Here is a 24,460-nt window from a genome sequence, read left to right as displayed (position 1 = left end):
AAGGCCAAGACTATAACAGGGTTCAAAAAAGAACTAGATAGTTCCTGGAGGATAGATCCATCAATGGCTATTAGCCAGGATGGACAAGGATGTTTGCCAGAAGCTGGGAAAGGGTGACAGGGGATGGATCACTTGATGTTTATCTGTTCTGTTCATTCCCTAGGGCACCTGGCATTGACCACAGTCGGAAGACAAGATACTGGGCTGGATGGAACTTTGGTCTGACCCAGTATGGCCGTTCTTATGTTTTTTATATTCTAAGGGATTATTCTGCCCTGGAATAACAAATCTCTTAGTAAACAATTTATCCATTCAGGAGCACAACTGGTTTTCGCACTCTCTTGGGGGTAATGTGGGGATGCAGATGTGGCAGTGAACAATAGGAACAGTCAGTGGTAAGGAATCAACTGGATCTGGTAACAAAGTTTCTCCCAAGAAGTAATCAAAATTAGGAATTGTAATGGAAGGAGGTTTAATTGGAGTAACAGAAAGTCCTACTGGAACCAACCTGGACTCCAGTACTAGTTGAGGCTACAAGTGGTTCATATATCATTTCCACAAAATACCATTAGACAGTTTTATCACAAATGAAATGGGCCCCGTGCATTTTACAAGTTATCCAGGTACTCATTTCATGTCACACCCATAGTCATAAGTCCACACCAAGTCTTCTGCTTGAAAATAACAGTGACAAGTCTCATATTTATCAATTTGCATAGCTTGGGATTTGGCGATATGTGAGACGATATCAGCATGCAGCCGTCCCAACAGATACACAAAGATCACCTCAGGAAAAGAGATGCAGGTGATTCTGGGGTGGTAGCAGATGGTGTTTTCCTGTAGACAAGCAACAAACTGTCCAGTCTCTGCTGATGGCTCAAAATAGACTGGTTAGCTTTTGAGGCATGCTCAAGTGTCTGTACAGAGTGTTCTGCTAGTCCATTCATAGCAATATGATATGGAGCAGAACATATGAGCTGAATCCCACTTGAAACTAGGAACCTCGGAAATTCTTCAGAACAGAATTGAAGTCCATTGTCACTCGCCAACTGTAATGGTAAACCCATTTGGCTAAACAAGGTATGAAGATGTCCAGTGGCCTTGGTAGCTGTAGTAGAAGTCATTCTGAAAACTTCTGGCCATTTTGAATGTACTTTGACTATGAACAAAAACATATAACCTTCTAATGATTCAGCAAAGTCCATGTGAATGCATTTCCAAAGAATCTGAGGCCACAACAAAGGGTATAGATGACCTGGGCCAGGGTCATTCTGAACTGCTAATATGTAATACTGCGCTTCACCTTCTTCTCAGTGTTGTTGTTGATGCCTAGCCACCAGATATGGAGTGTCCCATCTTGCGAGCATGGCCTACGTTCTTTGTTCCTAGGTGTATACATTTACATTTAGCTGTATTAAAATGCATATTGTTTGCTTGTGCACAGTGTCCCAAGCAATCCAGATCACTCTGAATCAATGACCTGTCCTCTTCATTATTTATCCGTCCCCCATTTTTTATGTCCTCTGCAAACTTTATCAGTGATGATTTTATGTTTTCTTCAAGATTATTGATAAAAATGTCCAATAGAGTAGGGCCAAGAACTGATCCATGTGGGACTCTAGGGGAAACAGACCTGCTTGATGATGATTCCCTGTTTACAGTTACATTTTAAGACCTATCAGTTAGCCAGTTTTTAATCCATTTAATGTGTGCCATGTTAAGTGAATATCGTTTTAGATTTTTAATCAACACGCCATGCAATCCCAGTCACATGGTTTACAGAAGGCTACATATATTGCATCAACACAATTACCGTTGTCAACCAATGTTGTATTCTCATAAAAAACTATCCAGTTAGTTTCACAGGATCTATTCTCCATAAACCCATGTTGATTGACATTAATCATGTTTCCCTCCTTTAATTCTTTATTAATCAAGTCCCTTAAGTGCTGCTCCATTATCATGCCTGGGGTTGATGTCAGACTGACAGGTCTATAATTACCTGGGTCATCCCATTTACCCTTTTTAAATGTTGGCACAATATCAGCTTTCTTCCAGTCTTCTGGAATTTTGCCAGTGTTCCAAGACTTATTAAAAATCAACATTAGTTGTCCAGTGAGCGCCTCAGCCAGCTCTTTAAAAAAAAATCTTCAGGGTAAGTTTTCTGGATCTTCTGATTTTAAAGAGTCCAACTTTAGTTGCTCTGATTTAACATCCCTCAGAAATTTGAGTGGAATGGAAAGAAAGTTACCATCGCCATATGTTGAGATAATGTCTGCTTTCCCCCCAAATATTGAACAGATATTTATTGAACCCTTCTGCCTTTTCTGTGTTATTATTGATAATTCTACCATTTCCATTCAGTAATGGACCCAATGTCAGGGTTCTTTTTGTTCCAATATATTTAAAAAACTCAGTCTGATTGTCCTTAACTCTAAAAAACTTTCAAAGGCTTTTTGAAAGTCCAGCTACAGTGTATGAACTGGATCACCGTTGTCCATGTGCTTGCTGACACCCACAAAGAATTCTCCTAGACTGGAGAGGCATGATTTTACTTCCCCAACATATCCTCTTTATCTATGTGTCTGATAATTCTGTTCTTTACTATTGTTTCAAATAGATCACCTGGCACTGAAGTTAGATTTACTGGCCTGTAATGGCCAGGATCGCCTCTGGATCCTTTTTAAAAAATTGGCATTACATAAGATAGCTTCCAGTCATCTGGAACAGAGCCTGTTTTAAGCAATATGTTACATACCACAGTTAGTAGTTCTGCAGCTGTATATCTGAGTTTCTTCAGAACTCTTGGGTGAATGCCACCTGGTCCTGGTGACTTGTTAGTGTTTAATTTTTCAATTTGTTCCAAAACCTCCTCTATTGACACCTGTTTGGGACAGTTCCTGATTTGTCACCTAAAAAGAATAGCTTGGGTTTGGGGATCTCCCCCACATCTTGTGTAGTGAAGACCTAAGAAAAGATTTCATTTAGCTTCTCTGCAACAGCCTTTCTTCCTTGAATTTCCTTTAGTACCTTGATCATCTAGGTACACCGCACTGACTCTTTGGCAGGCTTCCTCCAACTGCCAGAAGCTGGGATTGGATGACAGGAAACGGATCACTCGATAATTGCCCTGTTGTGTTCATTCCCGCTGTGGTGGGTTGGCTTTCCCACACAGGAAGAGGTTAAAAGTAGCACCAGGGAGGCTGCGCAGAACCCACTAATCAGGAAAGGGCTTATTGAGCCCACCAATAGGGGTAAGGCTTGCTGGAGCAGCCAATCAGGGCTTGCGAGGGCCATATATAAAGGGCTGCTCAGTGGAGCAGAAGGAAGTCTCGCCCTGGAAGGCAAGGGAGGAGGACTGGCTGTCTGAAGAAGTGCCATAGATACAGCAGTGCTGAGCAGGGGCAGCAGAGTGCGAGGGTGAGCTGCTGGCTGACCACTGCCTGGCTGGGGCCTTGCTACAAGGTCTGAGAGGATGCTAGGGCTATGGGGGAAGGGCCCCAGGGAAAATAGGCAGCAGGTTGGAGGAGGGCAGTAGGTGGCTGCCAGCTTTAGGGTCCCTGGGTCGGAACCCAGAGTAGCGGGCAGGCCTGCCCCACACACCAATGAAGAGAGTGGCTGGTATCCGGACTGCAGTTTGCCCCTGAGGCGAAGGGCGGGACTAAGGACAGCTGGTCCAGGGAATGACATGGGTTCAAACGGTGGAGATGGCAGTGGTAGCAAGCATGACACCACTAGCTGAAGGAGGACTGGAAGGGCTGAGAGCTAATTCCTAGGGCGGCCAGCAGGAGGCGCTGCGGTGGTGAGTCCCGCTTTGTCACACTCTCTGAAGCACTTGGCTCTGGCCACTGTCCAAAGACAGGATACTGGCTAGTTGGGCCATTGGTCTGACCCAGTATGGCCGTTCCAATGTTCTTAATGGAACTTTTCAGGCAGCAAACACAAATTAATCTCTTGGACCAGATCCTGTGTGCCACTTAGGACTAAATCAAGCATTGCCTCTCCCCTTGTGGGTTCCAGGAGTAGCTGTTCCAAGGAGCGGTCATTTATGCTGTCTACAAATTTTATCTCTACATGTACCCAGTCAATATGAGGATAGTTGAAATCCCCTGTTGTTACTGCATTTTCTGCCTTTATAGACTCTCTGATCACCCGGAGTATTTCATAATCAGCAGCACCATCCTGGGCAGGTGGTTGGTAGTATATTCCTACTGCTTGGGACATGCCACCCTTTGCAGTCACTGGAGGAATTTTCTGCAGCAGCTACCTACACCCTTCCTCCCCAGTATTGTACCTGACATTATGGACCGCATCCCCACCCGTACCACTCGACACCAGGGGACATAGATTCACGTACATTGATCTATGAGAGCCTGGTTGGTGTATGTATAGTCAAAATAGACTGGAAAATGTTTTCTGCCTTTCTAATTTTAAAGTTCCATTACTTTGTGTTAGACATTTGTACTGTGTTGTTTATTTGCACATTGGTTTTTTTAGCGCTGCGTGACGGCATGTACCAGCTCCTCACTGGTGAGGCAAGGGTTAAAGAGCTCCTCTGGTCCCAAGAGGCCACACCCCCTCACCTCTGCTGGGCATACTTCCAGTGGAGGGAGCATTTAAATGGGAGCGACTCAGCTCAGCCTGGGCTGACCACAGAGGAGAGCAGTCAGGTGCAGCGGCCTCCAGCCGGGAAGTTGCCAGGGCTCCATGCCAACAGGATCGAGCCATGCCCAAGCTCTGTGCCCAGCCACTGGAAGCCCATCAACGGTGGGAGCTGAAGGTGATGACTTGCTGTCGCCAGCACAAGAGACTCAGGAGACAGATCAGCGGGAAACATCGGAGGGACCCCAAGTTCAGCCTGACACACCATGAGAGGGACTAGAAGAAGGGTAGGAAGTGACCTAAGGAGTGTATTTAGGGGTAGCCGGCCCTAGGCCCTGTACAAGGATTACTGTCTCAAAGGGCCCTGGGTCAGAATCCCCAGGTTCTCTTGTTCCCCCCTCACTTTCATTAGTGGGTAATACTACCCTGAGTTATTGCCACTAGGCAAGGCAGCCTTTGGACTCTTGCCAGTGGGCGACAGTATCCTGGGCCGTAACTGCCAAGGAAACTGACCCTGGGACTGTCACCATTCGGAGTTATGCCCTGGAGTATTGTCATTAGGTGATACTGCCAGCCAGGAGTGCATAGTTATTTCCCTGTTTGTGCTACACAATTTTTTTTTTATTTTTTAAAAGAAACTCATCTTTATTAGTTCACAGACATACTGCAGAGTGTATTGCGGTACTCAAAGCACCCACTACTTGTAACTGGACAGGACCACAGAACACACAGGTCCAGTTAAGCACACCGTATACAATTATAAATGCACAGCAAGACCTGCAGAATTCAGAGGTTCAGCAACAGACACAGAGTAGTATTTATAAATGTACAACTAGCACGTCTAAATTCCTAAAACGTCCTGGCCAGACCACAGGACAGTGCAGCACATTGTTGTGGCAGACTGTTAGTGTTCTTTTAAGGGCTCCCTCAATCACACAGTGCTACACTGAGCTCCTGTAGTGGTCCTTGTATCTGTTCAAAGTCAGCCAGCAGCTGCTCCATCTCCACCCTCCAACCTGGCGGCAACGTTTCCCCCTTTGCCTCACTGCTGTTATGCAGGGCACAGCAAGTAGCTATAACTGTGGGGTTATTTTTCTCACTGAGATCCAATCTAGTGAGTAAACATCACCAGCATCCCTTCACTCTACCAAAAAGCACATTCAACTGCTGAGCGAGTAGCAGAATCTTTCTTTGGTGCTGTCGTGGTGGCCAGTGTACGGCTTCATGTTACAGAGGAGCAAGGGGTAGGCTGGGTCCCCCATGGCAAACTATTGGTATTTCAATATCACCAGTGGCAATCCTCTGGTCAGGAAAGAACATCCCTGCTTGCAGCTTTATGAGCAGTCCTGTGTTCTTAAAGATGTGAGGATCACGCATCTTCCCTGACCAGCCTAGAGTGACATCCTGGATACCTATCCCTGGTGCGCTGCACTGTGCATCAACACAAGTGCTTCTGGTGAGTACGTGCAGCACTTATGCAAGCAGCCAAGTACTCACGTGCTTGAGCAATATGCTAACTGCGGTGACCGTCCACTGCCGTAATGTGCATTGACCAAAATTTGTAGCGTGGACATGGCCTGAGAGATAACCCTAGGGGGACTGTGGGACCATTTGGAGGGCAGGCTTCAGAGGATCCCTCAAAGCCAGAAGCACCTATTGTTTATTTGGGACTTTTTGTTATGAACCTTTTTGAATGCGGGTTTATATTAAAACCAGCCCCAAGAAGAGGCTCATTGAGTCAAGCTTCAAGAGTGACTGAAGTGGGTTTTTTGCGTCCTGGGAAGGGAAACTGAGGCAGGGAGTATGTGCAGTTCCAGAATAGCTCAGTAGGGGGTGCTATGGGGCAGGCATGCCCTATGGCACTTTCCAAAAGAAATTAGATGAAAAAAACAACGTAGCAATTACATAATGGTTTTGATTTTTCGCAGCGCTCCACCAATACGTAGTGGAAAGTGGCAGCATTAACTACCTGAGATGGGAAATCTGAGAATGCAGGGAGCTTGTGACTGGCAAGGATTCACACACAATTCCCAGCAGAGCAGGGGTTAAACCTTTGGAGCTCCTGGCTCCTACACCTGTGCTCATCGTGCTGTGTCCCTAGAAAAAGTGAAAGAAAATGAGAAAGTTATTTGAAGCCTTAACATGGAGGGGGAGGAAGGATGAACGGATGGCCACTTTGCACCATATGTGGGACATTTGTGGGGTGGGGGAGGGGCAGAAGCATGAGAAATAGGTAACCATAACTGCTCTAACCATAATTATCTTTGACAGATTAGAGCAATCCTTAATTAATTAATGCAGCCTCCTTTATAAGAGGAGCTTTGTTGCCCACAAATAGAGTATTCTAAGATAACGTGCCTGTATTTTTACATGACTCTGTGGGTGCCTTTCCTTGAAGAAGGAGAATGAGAGCAGGCAGAGGGGAAAGGGGAGTGCTGAGGCTTTGTGGTGTGATGCTCCACTGAACTCGGACCATCAGATCCCTCTGAGGCAGTGCATTGGGCAGCTCTTTTGAACACTGGATGCAGTAGCTGACTGTATAACAGCTGCAATGAATATTAATATCCCACTTAATGATTTTTATTTTCCCATGGCACTTTCAGAAATTGTCTTAAATTAATTTTTAAAATTACTGTTCCTGGTTGCCTTTTCGCAGTTTTTGCACAGCATTAAGTCAGTTTACCGTGATGGCTAATGCTTTTATGAATGCTAATATGTAACTAAGCCCACAAATGAAAATTAAACATTGTCGTCTTGTTCTTATTATTTTAGCAATCAAGTCTTCATTGCACAGTCACCAAGAATGGGTGACATAGTTTTTATTTTTCTCATTCACATGAGGCACTGCCAAATTGCCAATCACAGTCCTTGAATGGCGAGTGGTTTGCAAACTGTTTTTCCTGTGTACATGCATCATTTCGAGACCCCTCTCACATGAAAGCACCTCCCACACGAAACTCTGTAAAATCAACAGGAGTTCTGTGCAAAGGGCCTAACGAAATGCCTGTTGAAGCTAATGGACATGACTTCCATTGACTTCAGTGGAGCCTGGGTCTAGTTTCAAGGAAGAAAGAGGCAGGTCCTTAACGGAGATGAGGCCTGGTATAGGAGGTCAATGGGACAGTCCCATGCTGGTTGTGACTTAATGCAGCCATGTTCATATGAGTTATATTTTTTCCTCTCCATTTTGAAAACTCTTACTTCCTGGACTGAGCAGATTTCTGTGTATACCCAACTAAACTCTTTCTAACTTCTCATTTTTGTTCAGTCAGAAGAACTTTGGGATGTTATCAAAAGTTTTTTATTGCAATTTATATGCAGGATGACTGCCACAGTGTAGACGAGTCAAGTCTATAGTGTCCTGTCACAAATTAAGCTGCTATAGAAACATGATTCGCTAATTGCAGTTAATTACTTTGAAAACATAACACCCAGTCCAAACAGCAAGTATCATAAAGAAATGATTTTTGCCACTTCCTGTCTGACATGGTAACAGGGACATGATTATTTTCCTACAACTAATTCTTTGTTTGCTTAACAGGCTGATACCTGCTGATAAGATGGCTTTACTTTCAAGTGATAAATTATCTTAATTAACTTTAATTGTTTGCAGACAATTTCATGCAAATTGAGACATTTAAGGAACAGAAGCAAGGAGATTTAGCTGAAGTTTGGAAGGAGCCTAGGGAGTAGTAAACTCTGCTTACATCTGTGGTCTTCCTTCTCTGGAAAATAAGAACGTGCATCCTAAGGTCTAAAATGCTAAAGATTACTGCATTGAGCCATGGTCTCAGAACATACGGCTTTCACTGCGGACAGTGGAGGAGACTGAAATAAAAACTTCTGGGTGTCCTGTCATAAATATAAAGGGAAGGGTAAACCCCTTTAAAATCCCTCCTGGCCAGGGGAAAGCTCCTCTCACCTGTAAAGGGTTAAGAAGCTAAAGGTAACCTCGCTGGCACCTGACCAAAATGACCAATGAGGAGACAAGATACTTTCAAAAGCTGGGAGGAGGGAGAGAAACAAAGGGTCTGTGTGTCTGTCTATAGTCTGTCTTGGCCGGGGATAGACCAGGAATGGAGTCTTAGAACTTTTAGTAAGTAATCTAGCTAGGTATGTGTTAGATTATGATTTCTTTAAATGGCTGAGAAAAGAATTGTGCTGAATAGAATAACTATTTCTGTCTGTGTATCTTTTTTTGTAACTTAAGGTTTTGCCTAGAGGGGTTCTCTATGTTTTTGAATCTAATTACCCTGTAAGATATCTACCATCCTGATTTTACAGGGGGGATTTCTTTATTTCTATTTCCTTCTATTTTTATTAAAAGTCTTCTTGTAAGAAACTGAATGCTTTTTCATTGTTCTCAGATCCAAGGGTTTGGGTCTGTGGTCACCTATGCAAATTGGTGAGGCTTTTTATCCAACATTTCCCAGGAAAGGGGGGGTGCAAGTGTTGGGAGGATTGTTCATTGTTCTTAAGATCCAAGGGTCTGGGTCTGTAGTCACCTAGGCAAATTGGTGAGGCTTTTTACCAAACCTTGTCCAGGAAGTGGCGTGCAAGGTTTTGGGAAGTATTTTGGGGGGAAAGACGCGTCCAAACAGCTCTTCCCCAGTAACCAGTATTAGTTTGGTGGTGGTAGTGGCCAATCCAAGGACAACGGGTGGAATATTTTGTACCTTGGGGAAGTTTTGACCTAAGCTGGTAAAGATAAGCTTAGGAGGTTTTTCATGCAGGTCCCCACATCTGTACCCTAGAGTTCAGAGTGGGGGAGGAACCTTGACATGTCCGTTCACCAAATTTCTCTTTAGAAAGATAATTCGTTTCTGTTAAGCAAAACTGTGTACTGGCAGTTTGTTCCAAGTGGCTAAAATTACTTGCATGATCAAATAAAAGGCCCACACAATCAGTGCAGTGTTCCTTTGCAACTTTGTTTTATGCCACAAACTTTGCTGAATTCCTTTAGTCGTTTGAATGCTGGTTTATTAGCTGAAAGAAAATTCTTATATCCCAACACTTGTTTTCATCCCTAACAGGAACAAAAGGTCAAAATATCAATTTATTTAATGGAATGAAAGGATCTGAAAAATTTCAATTTGGAGCTATCAAAATGTTTTGAGCTAATTCAGCTTTAAATAGTACCTGTGTAAGGTGCCGTGGTGCTTTGGGACCTGTGGTTGAGATATCTCCATGCTCTCCTTCTTCCATACAGACGGGACCCTCCCTGGCCAGACTACATTTCCCATAGGATACCATGGTCATGTGACTCCCATGATGCTAAAACTCAGTTGAGGGGGGGTTTCTCTGTGCATCATGGGAAATGTAGTCTGGCCTGGAATCCAGCCCATATGACAGAATGAGGACATGATGCACCTGAACAAAAATGCCCAGGAAAAATTGGGGCACCATATGAATGCATTTTAATATCAAACCTATCCAAAAGCAAAATACTGCATTTAGATTTTCTCAGCAGCTAATGAGAAATTTTTGATTTAGCTGAAACTGCATTTTCCATCGAAAAACAACTTCGACAGAAAATTCCAGACCAGCTCTACCGTTTTTATTTTATACAGTGATGCTGCAAAGGAAACTTTAGTAGGTTTATTTATTTATTTATAGTTAGGATGTGCTCTTGTCTTACACAGCTGTGCAGAGATGCAAGGAGGAATTCAGGGCCCCTCCCCCCCAACTGGGCATTGCTTGGTGTATACTCAAATCTTGGGTTGTGTTGTGGAGCATAGTCCCAGCATTCTGGACAGTGCCCCTGGGGAGCAAGGGAGGAGGTACTTGCCTTTGCCCCCAAATACCAGCCCGTGTATGGAGGAGAAAGCTGCACCTTTTCAAGGGCTAGAGTGACTTGCCCTCTGGGCAGCTGTTCCTTCCCAGGGTGGGGGCAGTGCAGCTATGGTTACTCCCTTATTCAGGGCTGAGACTAAAGTCCCCATATAGCTCTGAACCACTGACGGACATGCTTGGGTGTTAGCCCCATTCTAATTTTGGCCTTTTTTAAAACAAGTTCGTAGCCGTTTATGTGTTCTTTAGGCATTTTAGCTGCCACCTCTACTAAGGGTCCACTGAGCTGCAGCCTCAGCTTCACCATATACTGGTCTGTAGAGATGTTGTACCCAAGGCAGGCCCTTTCGAAATTTTCTAAGAAGGCCTCTGTATCATCGCCTACCTTGGAGGTGGGGAATTTTTTGGAATGGGGAGCGGTACCTGGAGAAGGATTGTTAGGGTTATCTGGTAGACACAGCTTAGCCCTTTTCAGATCTAAGCGCTTTAGCTCTAACTCTGTATCCAAGCATTTTGCCTCCATTTCCGTCTCCAAGTGTTTCACCTGATTTCTCTTCTTCGCTTCCAACTCCAACCGCTTTAAGGCCATGTGTCTTTTATGGGGTTTTTTTTGTCTTTTTTCAGCTTCCAATCTGGCTAATTCTAAGGGGTTTTTGGACCTTACTTTCCATTATTCTAGCCTTCCCTCGCTTAGCCTAGCCTAACCAGAGAGCTAGAAAAAACAACAACCCAGTTTGTGAATTCCCTTGCAGGAACTTAACTACTCTGCCCTTGGGCAAAGAAAAAACTCCAGCTCCTCTTAGTGTCCTTTTAATATCCTGAGGTCTGTGCTTCTGGTTCAAAATTATCCCACCCTACCACCATGTCAGGGTTCCCTCCCCACTCTGAACTTTGGGGTACAGATGTGGGGACCCACATGAAAGACCCCCTAAGGTTATTTCTACCAGCTTAGGTTAAAAACTTCCCCAAGGCACAAATCCTTTCCTTGTCCTTGGATGGTATTGCTGCCACCACCAAGTGATTTAGACAAAGATTCAGGAAAAAGACCACTTGGAGTCCTTATTTAACCAAAATATTCCCCCAAACCTCTTCACCCCCTTTCCTGGGCAGGCTTGAGAATAATATACTAATCAATAGGTTAACAAAGTGAGCACAGACCAAACCCTTTGGTTTTTAGGACACAAAATCAATCAGGTTCTTAAAAGAAGAACTTTATTATAAAGAAAAAAGTAAAAGAATCACACCTGCAAAATCAGGATGGAAGCTAACTTTACCGGGTAATAAAAGATTTAAAACACAGAGGTTTCCCCTCTAGGCTCAACTTTAAAGTTACAAAAACAGGAATAAACCTCCCTCTTAGCATAGGGAAAATTCACAAGCTAAAACAAAAGATAATTTCATGCATTTCCTTGCTATTACTTACAATTTTTGTAATTTTAGATGTAGCATTTCAGGATCTTTTTAGGAACTGGTTTACCTGCTTGGTCTCTTTCTCTGTCCTGAGAGGGAACCAACAAAGAGAGCACAAACAACCCCCCCCCCCCTGATTTGAAAGAATCTTCTTTTCCCATTGGTCCTTCTGGTCAGGTGCCAACTAGATTAATTGAACTGATTAACCCCTTACAGGTAAAATGATTTTGTACCTCTGTCTGTATCTCTGGTCAGGACGGATTATATGTTGCTGCATACATAAAGGTTGTTACCCTTCCCTTTATGTTTATGACATAGCCCCTCGCTATTAATTACTTGGGGCAATATCTTCTGACTGATCCTTGCTAAGCACAACTCCCCCACTGATGTTGGCGGGAGTTCACTTTAACAGTGGACGGCACATAGTCTTCAATTCGATGAGACCTTATCCGCCTGATGAATGAGACAAGCATTGCCAAAGAGTCAGAAAGAGATGGTTCCCTCTGGTATCTGTCTGGTGGCACTCAGTATTGGGTCACCCGCCATGGATGGGGTTCAGTTCTCTGTGTGCATTCACCACTGCTGTGGATTATGGCCCTAGTAAGCATTACAACAGGGTCACATTTCTTACATTTTCCCCCCTCTTTTAGTTTTTGCCACCCCATGTCTGGAATTTTAACTTTCACACTTTTCAGAGTAGCAGCCGTGTTAGTCTGTATCTGCAAAAAGAAAAGGAGGACTTGTGGCACCTTAGAGACTAACCAATTTATCTGAGCATAAGCTTTCGTGAGCTACAGCTCACTTCATCGGATGCATGTGTGTGTGTGAGAGAGAAAATAAATGACTAGGTTTAATGCTGACAGGCTTAGCTCCCTTGGAACTTGCCTGCTATTGCACTAGGTAGGTGGTTTTAGCACCGGATTAAATGCCATTTGGGTATTACAGCTGATTCTCTGAAATTGAAGTCAGGCAGCTAGGAATGCTTTCTGCTGTGCTTTTTTTTTAAATGTCAGATTGCAAAATGTTAATCAGTTGAGCCCATGGTGTATTACTACCCAGGGACTGACTGCACTCTTCAGGAGATAAACCTTCTAATAATAATTTCTGCGGAGTGAGAATGTATCATCATTTCATAATTCAAGAAGAAAGTACAATATTAGAATGGGAAAAATAAATGTCAATTGATAAGGACAGTCCAAAAACTGACATTGAACATTGCAGAGAAATAACATTGTCGTCTTCCCATGGTGAATTAGAATCAGTTTGCAACCGCAAGGGGAGGTGCATAGAGGAAAATGGGCTAATAAACTGCCATTAAATCTGAGCTTAAGTGTACAAACAATTTGTATATTAATATATGTAATTAGAGGGCCTTTACAGACCTTTTGCTAGTCACAATGTAGCAGATAAAATGTCTTTGACTTCAAGGAACGTGGCAGTTGTCTGTGTTTCATACAGAGAGTAATTTGGCAGAGCATGTATAGAATGGAGACATGGCACATGCTTTCAGAAACCAGCATCACTCGGCACAAGGTGCTAATCTGGGCTCGAACCTGCAATTGTCATGCTCTTATCATTCTCATTGACGGTGTGACTCCCCAGGCTGGTAGGGCCAATGCGGCTGAATAGGCAAGCGTGGATCTGCTTTTCCTAAACATTTCTTGGTGCCTAATACCAGTCTTCCATCTTGTCTGACAATCCCACTGTCACAAACATCTCTCAGTGCTTGGATGAGATCAATTCATGCATGAAGAGCAGCCAGCTGAAGCTGAACCCAAGCAAGATGGATGATATGCTGGTTCACAGAGGAAAGGACTTGGAGTCATTTGCAGCTGAAATGCAGTCTCCTTTGGTTGAAGGTTCATGCCCACAACTGCTCCATTCAGCCTGTCGTTTCAGGAGATCCAGGATTCCTCACTGATCCTGAGCTTTCATGGTGCAGCAGCCCCAGGTAACACTTTCTACCATCTTTGGCTGGCTAAGTGCCTCTCTCTCAACCTGGCAGTGAGTGATCTGGCCTGGATTATTCACCTCTGTCTCACCTCTCAGCTGGACTGCAGCGGTCCGGTGTACCTGGGCATGAACCCATCAGCACCTAGGAAACTCCAGCTAGTACAGAATGCTGCAACGCCCCTCCTCAGGAGCACTGGCTACCGGCTTCACATCAAGCCTGTCCTCCGCTCTCTCCCCTGACTTCCCATGGAATAGCGAGTGAAGAGAAAGGTCTCTGTTCTTATCTTAAAGGCTCCCACTGGTCTGAGCACCTATCAGATCGACTCAGAGAGCAGAGTTATCAACCATGCTCCTCCTGGCACAATGGAATTGTCCACCTCAAGGGTGAAACTCAATTGTGCAGGAGATGGAGACTTCTTGGGGACTAGTCCAAGGCTGTGGAATGAACTCCCACAGAAATGAAGGGCCATCACCACCTCATCACCTTCCCCTCCAAGATCAAGGCATGTTTCTTCAACCTCGCCTTTGCTACTATAAATATAGAGCAGCAAGTAAGTATAACTTATATGTACATAACCCCCACCCCCCACAGCACAAAATAAAACACTCCATTGCACCCATACGACTCCTCTTCTGCCAGGGAAAGGATACAATACAGAATAAACCACACATGGCAGATATTAGTCATGTCATTTAATGCACTCCTGAAAGGTCCTCAGATACTCTGGTTATGATGGCAAGATAAGAACCTGAGCCAGTATAGAATAGTCTAGACAAGGCTTATGTGAACCAAACCCAGTCAGCAAGAGAGACTGGTTTTGTTAGTGGGACTTGAGTGGTAGAATCATAGGGTTAGAAGGGACTGCAAGGGTCATCTAGTCTAACCCCCTGCCAAGATGCAGGATTTGTTGGGGCTAAGACAGATGGCTATTCAGCCTCCTTTTGAAAACCTCCAGTGAAAGAGATTCCATGACTTTCCTGTTTTCTGTTAAAAGAAGAGAAAGCTGTTTGGTAGCCCTACGTTAAGTAGAGGAGCAAATCCTGCAGAATTTCTTTCTTTGTACCACCACTATGGATCTCTCTCCACAACTGCCTTCTCAGTGAGAGCAGAAATACTTGTTGAACTGACTTTACATAGGGTAAAAATCAAATGAATTAATTATTTCATTATTTATTTGGATTGAGAAAACAATAATAAAAAATACCCACGCAAAAAAAGCTGTGAGTGCTCTAATTATTAATGTGACTTACTGTCAAAAACGATGAGCATCCAGCAGTTTCTTGTAGGATCTTTACCCAAACTTCTAGCACACGAGGAAGGCATTTGCCAACTGTTCCATAATGATAAATTGTGTGTGCAGCAAAACACCTGACTCTCACTCGTCACCTAGTCACTTCCATTTACCCAGCAGAAAAATGAAAACCAAAACTCCAGCCAGCCAAACAGGGCTGCAGGCTAGCGGCCAAACTGTCTTGTGCGGACAGGCTGGTGCTTCGATAGCCAGAGGGTCTGTTCTTGGCTCTTCCAGAAGCTAGCAGCTGTGCGTTCTCATTCCCAGTTCTCAAACACCTACTAGTCCCGTCTCTATTACCCTCCCTATAATCAGAATATTAAAATTCTGGATTTAATTCTTTCCTTTCACTTTAGTTGTAGAGGGCCTAGAATGCTTGTGAAAGGTTCTGGTTTGACAGCATGGGAATCTTTCTGAGCAGGGGTCAGGCATGGTGGTATGAAGGGGCCATACACTGCTGCTGCCCTCCTTGTGTATGTTTTGTGGACTGCAGAAGAAATATATTAATGACAGCAGACATGCGTGCTGCTTGTCAATATGCTTCAGATGTAATCTGGAGGGGATACAGAGTGGACTCCGAAAGACAGGAAGAAATGTGGCCCAGGGTGCAAGTCCCGTGTTCCATTTCTGGCTCTGCTGCTCATCTGCTGTACCTCCTTGGGCAGGTTACTTCTCTCTGTGCATCTGCTTCTCCTCTCCCCACGGTCTGTGAAGGTGGTAAGCTCTTTGGGACATGGACTGCCCTCACTACGTGCCTGAAAAGTTCCTAGCACTGTGGGGCTGGCTCTGGAGAGGGCGGGGGGCCTCTAGGTGCTACGGTCACATCGATAATTTTACTCTCCATGTCCATTCAGTTCTTGGCCTCGATGCTGAGCTTGTGCACCAGGGGGCCAGCTGTGCTGTGGGGTTCTTGTAATGGGGACATTCCTGGGACTGTTGACCACTTTGCTGGCAAGGGAGACAAAATACAGACAAGCAGAAAGGGAAAAAGTCCAGTTGATATGGGACTGTGGAGGGTTGGGCTCCAAAACTGGCCGGTCAATAGGCCTAAAGAGCAAAAGGAAAAGAGCAATCCTGTAATTTCTTAAATGCAAAGCAACTGATGACAGTCCACAGTGCTAATAAAAGCCTGCAAATGAGCCGGATTATCCTGGCAGGGAGAGAAGGAAGGAGTGACAGAAACCTCAGAGATAGTCAGCTCCTCCCCCAACAGCATCTTAGCCCTGCTGTGTTGCCTCTGTCTTCTGGCTTTATGGCAAATATAGCCCTGGGACAAAATTCCACCCTCAGTTACGTTTAGGCCATCCCAGTGGAGTCACTGAGAGCAGGGCAATTTATCTTTGATGGAAGTCTTCAGTCTCACAGAGAACAGTCCTGAATTCAGAAAACCCCTTTCCTATTACTCTGTGTCTGAGATCGTTCCCACTCTATTTCCTGTGCTGGGAAGGCGATTGTAATGCAGAGATGCTGACAGGGCTGGAGCTCCCATGGGGGAAAAAGAGCAGGTGCTCAGCATCCATCAGCCACAGCTGTGTGCGGGGGTTGCTGCTGATCAGCTGTTCGGGGGGGGCAAAGGGAGGTGCTTGTGGGAGGGTGGAGAGCAGCGAGCTGCAGGTAGGCGGGGCCTCGGGGGAGGGGGCGGAGCAGGGCAGGAGGAGGCGGAGCAAGGACAGGGCCTCAGGGAGGAGGAGGGCAGAGGGGGGGTGGAGCACCCCCAGAGGAAAAGAAAACCCAGCACCTACGTTGTAATGGTTGCCACGCACGGGTTAGCTGGTAACGTTACTGCAGCATGTTGTATGCCGTGTCGTTGGCACCGTGTCGGTCCCGGGAGATTAGCCAGACAAGGGGGGTGAGGCGATATCTTTTACTGGACGCACGTCCGTTGCTGAGAGAGACAAGCTTACACAGCGCTCGTCTTCAGGTCTGGCATTGCAGCCTGCTGGCGTTCGATATCACACTTCCACACCGCAGGGGCACTGGCTGTTGTAAAGCTGCGCATGAAATGATTCCATACCAGCCGCCTGGACGTCCTGCTGCACGGAGTGCTGTGCTCACGATAAGCACGACTCTGCTCTCGCCCTGGGAACACCTGCTAACCAGAAAAGTAAGAACAAATTTGTTTTAGGGAAAAAGATCGACCGCGACAGCCAATTACTGTCTGCAAAGTTGCTGCAGGTGGTAGCGGATACTACTTGTTCTGTCAAACGCAGGTGCCCCCTGTCACCAGGCTCCTGGATGGTCCGGAACTCCCCCGCGGTGACAGTATTTCTGGACATTAGTATTTCTGGACTCAGTATTTCTGAGTATTTACTTGGCTACTTAGCTGAATCCTCTTTCCCAGGGGAGACGTCACTTCACGGCTACTGTGACTGCTGGTGCTGTTGCAAATGTTTTCACTGTGTGGGTTGCTTATAATTAAGGCTGCGATTTTGTCACGGAGGTCACAGCGGTCATGGACTCCGTGACTTCCAGGACTTCAGCCTGTGATGGCTGGGAGCTGCGAGGTAACCCGCACCGGGTGGGCCCCCCCCGGGAGTTCTGAGCTGCCACGGGTGGTGGGGGACTATGAGCCAAGCAGCTCCAGGCCCCCATGGGTGGCAGGGCCCCCCCGGAGCTCTGAGCCGCTGCGGGTGGTGGAGGGACCCAGCAGCTCCTGGCCACCCCAGGTGTCAAGGGGACTCTGCAGCTCCCTGCTGCCATGGGCGGCGGGCCCCCCCCTGCAGCTCCCAGCTACTGTGGGCAGCAGGGGGACCCCACAACTCTGAGCTGCAGGCAGTTGGGGGACTCTGGAGTGCTGAGCCCCCACGGGCATTGGGGGCCCCCAGAGCTCCTAGCCAGGGCCCCTGTAGGTGTCCAGCCGCTGTGGGCATGTGGGGACCCTGTAGCTCCCCATTTTGTCATGGATATTTTTAGCAAAAGTCAGGGGCAGGTCACGGTCTTCCATGAATTTTTCTTTATTGTCCGTGACTTTTATTAAAAATATCCATGATGAAATCTTAACCTTAGTTATAATGTCACATTACTTTTCTGCAGTTGGGCTGTTGCCCGATGTCAGGTGAAGGCTTCTCTGTACAATTCTTCAGGGACAATATTCAGACTGGCAAAAAGTGGCATTATTTATGTGTAAAAGAATGGCCTGTTTTTATTCACATTTCTTGTGTGACAGCTGCTTATCATGGGGACCAGTATCATATCATGGTAATCTTGTGCATCCCTTGTCTATCTGTATCTCTCTTCAGGGCTGGGGCCATCTATTGTTAGATATGTACAGCACCTCACACAGCGGGACCATGACTCAGGCATTTAGGAGAGATCAGTACAAATAATAATTGTCACAGTTTTAGGGTAACTGCACCTGTATTTCCCTTCCCAGTTCCCTCAAGATCATCCAGTTAAGGTTTCCAGCTCCCAGCCATCACCTCTTGGTTTCCAGCTCCGAGCCATATCTCCCTCACTCCTGACCTGGCTTTTAGGGCTGAAGAACTCCCTGCTTTACACTGGGATATCCCCAGCAAGTCAGACTGTCTAAAGGTCAGTGACTGTACCTTGCTCTCTCTCCAAGAGCTAGGACCAGTGTATTGCCAGCAGTTACTTGTTACCAGACAACTCTTTCTAAGCAAGCACCTTTATTCTTAAGGTAGACGCATTACAGAGAGAAAAAGCAAAAAATTCTATAAGCATGCTAAAAGCTCTTCAGAAGTCACCCAGAGTCTTACCAGAGTCTTACGGGCCCCTAGTAGGCCAAAATCTTTCCTGTCCTGTCCCTTTGTGGCATCAGAACGAAGGCAGTTTAAGCAGAGACTTTTAATGCCAAAAGTCCTTTCTTTGTCTGTTGGTCTCTGGAAAATCCAGTTTGAACCACTAGATACAAGCCTTCCCAGGGGTGGTACCTCTCTAGGCGTGTTTAAAACCTAAGTGATTCACTTTAGTCCCGCCCCGAATGTTTTTGATTCCTGGAAGAACTCTGATAACCGTCCCCCGTGGAGAAGAACACAATCACAGATACGATCCCTGGCCCACAGTCATACATAAACATACTACAAAGATACTGCATGTGGTTGCAATATCTGTCACAATAATACCACACTTGTGTAATACCCATACTTCCCGTTTTTAATAATGGTGTCTCTGACTCCTTTATCCACCAGCATAACCTTGGATGAGGCTGTTCAGTGATCCAAGCTGGGATTTCAAAGTCCATTTCTTTGTCGGTACTCTTCTCACCTGATGCAGACAAGGCCTGTCTGTTAACCCCAAGCGTTGAAGGAGAATAGAAAATCAAATCACTTAAATCAAGAGCATGCCACACAAAAGACAGACAAAGTTTGGAATGGAGCAAGCAAATAAGAATGGTGGGTGGCTGATGCATCAGTTGTTGTATCTCACTTGGGCTCCTAATATGGAGAGTATCATGAGAGGGGGTAATAAAACTACTTCATTTCACTCACTAAGTAAGAGTAATAGCTGTGATATTTGACAGGTTTTCTGCCAGAATTAAATTGGCCTACAAGTTGCTAAAAACAAGTTTTGTCCCATTTCAGGGAGGGTTAGCGAGCTCTTGACTTCAGATTTAGGCCCCAATAAAGAGAGACATGGGAAACAACATGAGGACAACGCGATCGCTGTCCCTTCGCGGCTAACAGCATGCTTCTTTGGCCGCAGTTAGGCTCCCATCTTCCTCCATGACCAGAGAGACTGCAGGCACGGGGTGTATTAAATAACTGCCACAGTGTTTGTCTACTTGTTGCTAATATAGATGCTAAGATGAGGAATCTCATCAATGTGTCATTCAGGTATATACATAAACTCCAACAGCCAGGGAGAGAAGAAGACTATTCGGGGCTTGCTTGCCTGCAAAACGGTCTTCAGTTGTTTAGAATTAGAGACAAGCTTCAAATATATTGGAACAGGCTCCTTCCATGGCACAAGGAAAGAGACCATGTGCTAGATTCAACACTGGCATAAGTGGGCACAACTCCACTGACATCAATGAAATTGTGCCCATTTATACCAGCCAGACATGTGTCCTTACCCATTATACTGTTGGAAGAAATAGACTCGAGAAGGGAAAGGACGTCTTGAGCCCATGGAGGGGTTGGACTGCATGAAATCACTTTCGCTAGACAAACTTAATTGTTGGATACATATTTCCAAATCTATCAGGGAAGAGGAAATAATTAACAGTAGAATTAGTGCAATTTCTAAAATATAATTGCTTCAAAAAGGAGGGTAAATTGAGAGGGCACCAGCAGGAAACAATGGATTTTGTGTTCTTGCCCTGATTTAAAATGTAACACAGTTTCATAAAAGCTGGGGCAAGAACTCTGACCTTGGCTATCCACCATGGAAAGTATTAGCATATTGGTTTTGTCCATTGCATTCCATGATACCTGAACAGAGAGTGCTGCCTTTGTGGTGGTTGGATGAAGTAGGCTAGTGCTAACTAAAGAAGATGAAATCAAAGATTCAAACTCCAGGTTGGACATCTAGGTTCCCATTTGGCTTTGGCCTCTAATGACTTTGGAGTACAAAATTTGTGTCTTTATCCTATTAGTCCTTGGAAATATTAATCCACACACAAAACCCACCACAGAAATTAGTATAACCTAACCCTGTAATAGAAAAAAATATTATCTGCTGGTGAACTTGCTTAGCGTTATCTATTGTTAATGTCCTTGTGTGTTCCAGTTTGTTTAGAAGAACTGGGCAAATAATGGAGATGGTTCCGAAATGACTTCCCCCCATAAAAATCTAAATGCAACTGTGAAAACTTTTTTTGAAATGTTTTTGTTTTTTGTCAAAAAAAAAAGCGCCCTCCCTCCCCCATTTTCAGTTGATGTGTAAAATGTTTCAGTGAGTATCCATTCAAATTTAAGCCTGAAGTTGCTTCAACCCTGCTTGTCACACATATTCAAGTGATTCAAGAGCTTTACTTGCACGAATGCTCGCTACCAGTACATTTAAGCTAACACATTTCCACGGGAGTATGCAAGGCAACAAATTTTATCCTTGCGTTCTCCGGTAGTCGTGCTACAATGGTACATTTCTACAGGGGATGGATATTTGCTTTACACAACAGAGGAAAAAATTTGCCCAAGCTCCACACCAGAAACCTGGCACATAGGTAATTAAATGAGACATACAAAATTTGAACACCTCTCTCACAACTAACTTGTGTGTGCACAATTGCTTTGTGTGATTGTGGTGAGAAAGTTAATTTCTCAGTCAAATCTAACAATAGTCTAATTATTCCAATGGAAATGGTGTAGAACTTTTTTTTTTTTAAATCCATGGTCGTCTGTATTAGAGACATAGGGCACAGGACTGGAAGAAACCTCCTGCGTCTTTGAATCCTGACCCTGCGATCATAAACCACCCTGGCATATAATCCACTTCATAAATGTATCAAACTCCATCTTCAAGCTAGTTAGGAGTAGTGAGGCAAAAAACCTAGTGGAAGGCTGTTCCAGAGCCTGACTCCTCTGATGGTTAGAAACCACCTTATAATATCCAGCCTTAACTTATTCACAGCCAGTTCATATTGCTATTGGTTAGTGCCACCTGAATTGTTACCTTTCACTGGAGTGTTTGAAAGCCATAGTGGCACTTTCTGGCTCTCTTCTTGGTTAGGTTGTCATTATCCAGTCAGGCACAGAAACTATAAAACATGATGTATGTGACCATTCACAAGTAAACAACACAGCTTATGCTCTGAATATCATATATTGTGTACCTGATGTTTGCAATTCTTTGCAAAATGTAAAAATGTAAAAATAAATCCAAATCCCTTCCGCTAAACATATTGGATACATTTGAATAAAGAACAAAGCTGTTGAAATTGAGATCTGCTCCCTAGCATTATATGAGCAGATGAAAAGGCTACATTTGCTAATCAAATCATTACACATTTTTTTAGGCTGTGATTTTTTGGAGGGCAGACACCCAAGACCCAGCATTAGCCGTATATTATAGTCCTAGAATGGTTCTTGATTGTTGCAAATATTTTCTCTACACTTTGTTTATGACTGAAAATTCTGCTCGTCTCTAAAAGTTTGTTTTTTAAAAAAAATCCCCAAACATTACAAAAATTAGTTAGAATCTAAACCTAGCTGTTTGTTCCTATATGCAGAATAATTATTTTGCTAATACCCTTAAGCAAAATTCTCCCTAAACAAAAATCTGTGAATACAATTTTTCATTTCTAATTTTTGACAGATTGTACATGGAAGAGAAATGTAGATTATAGTGGCCTGATGTCAGACTAAAGTGCAATCTAGGTACAATAAGTTAATTGATTCCATAGCATCTTAAACCCAGAGTGTGTAAACTTTCTGGAATGTAAAATGCTGCAGTGCAAAAAGATGTAGACTGCACTCTGAAGTCTACATCTATTTTAACTGCTGTGTGTGCCTTATTAACATGGCTATATAGTTTATGTTAACACCACTGACAACCATCTAGTACAATTAATAAACAATGTGCATGTCAAACCAGTGGCTGTTTGGAACAGAAGCAGTAATTTTCAGCCTTTTATGTTGCAAAATTAATCATTGCTCACTATCGAGCAGAGAATCAAGGAACAGTCACATCTAACATTGTAAACTGATACGTATTTCTTTGTACACACAGTGGTCTCCATTAAAACTCCTGTAGTTACTGTGAGGTACCATAGTGCAGCACTTCCCAATGTGTAGAATAGAAAGCTAGAGTGTCATAGCTAATTTGGTGGGGATGAACGTATATGTTATAAAGAACCTAATGTGTTTGGGGATGAGTAGCCCAGTTTACCATTTCTGTTTCAGTTTGGGGCAATGCACAGACAGATCCTTTTCACTTTCCATGATCTGACAAGGCTGATGTCTGAACCCTTGTACCACTTTTGAAGTGGTGTTTTAAATATTGATCAGATGCCAAGGACCTCATTCTATGTGAATCTTGCCATGCTATTTATGTTCCCTGCGGTTAATATTTTCGAACACATCAACAAGGTCAACATGTGGGAAATGAGATTGTCTCCTCAAAACCCTCAAATCAGCCTCGAAGTGTTCAGCTGTGCTAACAGCTTCCTTAATACAAGTCTGCACTTGACTATGAACGCAAAAGGCAATTCAAAACACGGGTTATCAAATATTGCATGTGACTATGCAAGCGCCAGGAGGTGCAGAAAATTAGTAAATAACACATTTTTCAGTGTGCACAATGTCATATATGAATGGTTAGAGCCCTGCAAATCTGTAGATATCTACTGTATAGCTGGATCAATTTCGTGGATTGGATGTGGATACAACTTTTGCATCCACACAGCGCTCTATGAATGGTTAAACCACTGTGGCATACAGGTGGGTGGGAGCAGCTATATATAGCTAATACTCAAAAATATCCCCCATGACCCCAACAAGCACAAGATGGTAAGTGGTTGACTCATGTATTCCCATCTGTAGCAAGAACAAGATGGCCTCTGCTGCCTGCTCTATTGATTGTGCATAAATTCTATTGGTTACTTAAGAATTCCCCATTACCATGCTGAGATTTGGTAGGTTCTTTTCCCAAGATCAGGCCAAGTATTATTAAAATCACTTTTCAGTTGAGTGCGCCGAGGTGCATGGTTGCAGCACTCAAACTTAGGAAAATCCTTCTGTGTTTGTAATAGTTGTAACCATTCGCAAAGTTACAAACCCCCCAGCACAGTGTGGTAGAGAGAGAGAGAGAAAACACCGACCGCGTGTCTGAGCATGTCGTCACACCATCCCTTGCAGCACAACCTGAAGTGTCAGTCTGCCTCATCATCATCCTCTCCTGTGGTCATCATCTGGCATCTTCCAAGAGTCACATCTCCCAAAGCATGCAGGCTGGGATACGGCTCTCAGGATGCGGTGTGCTGATGCCACTCTGTTTGACACATGTTCAGTAGGGGCTTCATCCCCTTTCCCTTACTTGTATTTCCTTACCCTACTAATGCTGGGGTGGGTGAGCCCCAGAGTTTGGGCTCCAGCCTGAGCCTGGAAGGCTACACTGCAATGAAATGGCCTTGCAGCCCCAGCCCTGCGAGCCCGATTCGGCTGGCACGGGCCAGTGGTGGGTTTTCTTTGCTGTGTAGACATGGTCACAGTTCTTCAACTGAAAAACAGGGGTAATGCTACCACCCTTCTACACAAGGGTTTTGTGAGGCTGAATACCTTATAGAGTGTGAGGGGCTCAGGTGGGGCAACAGAGGAACTTGAGACAGCTATGCAGCAGTGAATTGTGTACATGTAAGTGAAATCTGTTGATTGGCTCCTTAGTTCATGTAAGATGGTAGAACTCTGGAAATCACTTGAAGCTCACCAATATCCTTAAACTGAGGATATATGTGTGTGTGTGTGTGTGTGTGTGTGTGTGTGTGTGTGTGTGTGTGTGTGTGTGTGTGTGTACAC

The sequence above is a fragment of the Lepidochelys kempii genome, chromosome 6 (genome assembly GCF_965140285.1).
Source record: "Lepidochelys kempii isolate rLepKem1 chromosome 6, rLepKem1.hap1, whole genome shotgun sequence".
Taxonomy (NCBI): Eukaryota; Metazoa; Chordata; order Testudines; family Cheloniidae; genus Lepidochelys; species Lepidochelys kempii.
This window is presented reverse-complemented; position numbering follows the sequence as displayed.